The sequence below is a fragment of the Drosophila innubila genome (assembly GCF_004354385.1).
Source record: "Drosophila innubila isolate TH190305 chromosome 2L unlocalized genomic scaffold, UK_Dinn_1.0 5_B_2L, whole genome shotgun sequence".
In the NCBI taxonomy this organism is placed as follows: domain Eukaryota; kingdom Metazoa; phylum Arthropoda; class Insecta; order Diptera; family Drosophilidae; genus Drosophila; species Drosophila innubila.
This window is the reverse complement of record NW_022995373.1, coordinates 281,819-283,387: the sequence shown is the minus strand read 5'-3', so window position 1 is coordinate 283,387 and position 1,569 is coordinate 281,819. Positions and strand designations below refer to the sequence as shown.

General features: G+C 35.9%; 1 long non-coding RNA gene across 1 annotated transcript; it reads left to right on the top strand.

The window, feature by feature from the left end:
- The first annotated feature begins 367 nt into the window (after positions 1-367).
- Positions 368-745, top strand: LOC117782582. Its single transcript, XR_004617297.1, has 2 exons — positions 368-556; positions 616-745. It is a non-coding gene; the product is annotated as an uncharacterized LOC117782582 (long non-coding RNA).
- Positions 746-1,569: the final 824 nt, after the last annotated feature.

Genomic DNA, 1,569 nt, shown 5'->3' with positions numbered 1-1,569 from the left:
ACTAGAATAAATCTCGCCAATAGTCAATTTGTTAAGGAACACAACATCATGAGTTTTCTACCATTAATTAACACGCAATATTGAGAAGAAGAAGCCTACAGAGTAAACGACCGCCGGGGTCCGAGTCGACTTGTAAGTCACAGGTTGTGTTGTATCGATGTCAAATGCCATTTAGATCTTAACTTACCTAGAATTGCCTTCATAAAGTTTTAGTGTGAAATAATATTGTTTAATATTTTTATATAGCATGAAACCTAAATATCGAAAATTTTTGACAAATGCCATACAAATACGTGTGAAATTTGACCTTAAACTTTTTTTCTAAAGTACTCAGGTAACATTTGTTATGAACTGCTTTTCTACTTGGTGGGCCGCGCCGACTAGCTCATCGGAACTCCTTACGGGTGTGTTTCCATCCCTGGCCCGCAGTTCACACAATCGATAATTCATCGCTAAACTGCAGCTGCAGCTCAATTACCATCACTATCGACAAAACGAAAACAAACTACGCAAAAAGGAACGACGGCGACGAAAACTGCAACAATTAATACAACAGGTAAGTAAAAATTATAATACAAACAGAAAACAACACTAATCCCTCTTCCGTTCAAACAGGGCCCATTTGCAGGACCCGGGCGTACCCTCCCTTCCTGAGACGGCATGCGTTCCATGTCTCCTATATGTTGGCCACCCGTACGGGCCAATCTCAGCCTGCGTTGAACATCCCGTTTCCCCTCCCCTTCCAAAAAAAACTTAGCCGGACAACATATTCATTTTGTTGCAAATAGGCAACATGCTCGCCGGAAACAACGGTGGCAAGATGCTGGTGCGGAGACGCCGCGGGAATTACTAATGAATATATCTATGTATACCGTATATATGTGTGTATACCGGTAAGTGCAATCAATTAATGTGTGATAAGTGTATAGTGTATGTAATTTAGTTATATGTAAATGTGAATATTTATCGCTTAATAACTGCCTTGCCTACCTAAAGAGCTCTCTGGGTGGGTAAAGGGACGATATTTGTTTATGCGTATGCATATATATATATATATATATATATAAATATACAATATCTATTGTATTTTGTTGGGTTGTTTTAGATTGTTATTGTTTTGTGTTGTTCCTAAACTGTTGTGTCTTATTTTTCACAGATTTTATTTTTATTTACTTTACTTAACTTTAATTATTTACTTTACTTTACTTTATTTTTAATTTTACTTTACTTTAAATTTTAATTTTAACGAATTGTATTTTTAATTCAACTTAGCTTTAATTTAATTTTAAATAAGTTCTAATTTATAATTTTGTTCTTTTGCTCGATTATTTTTTTCTTCTATGTATCACATTAAATTTTTATAATAATAAATATTAATACATTTTCTAAATCAATAGTGGCATTGAATTTCTTTGGCGGCACTGGGACGGATTTTGATTTTTTCTTGCAGCTCAACTTATAATTGGCCAATATGTGGCGGGCGATTGGAGCGGACTCACTCTGCGTCCTCCTGCGACAAAGGATAGATGGATGCTTTCCTTCGCCGACGGAAAGTTGCTAACTGCTGTT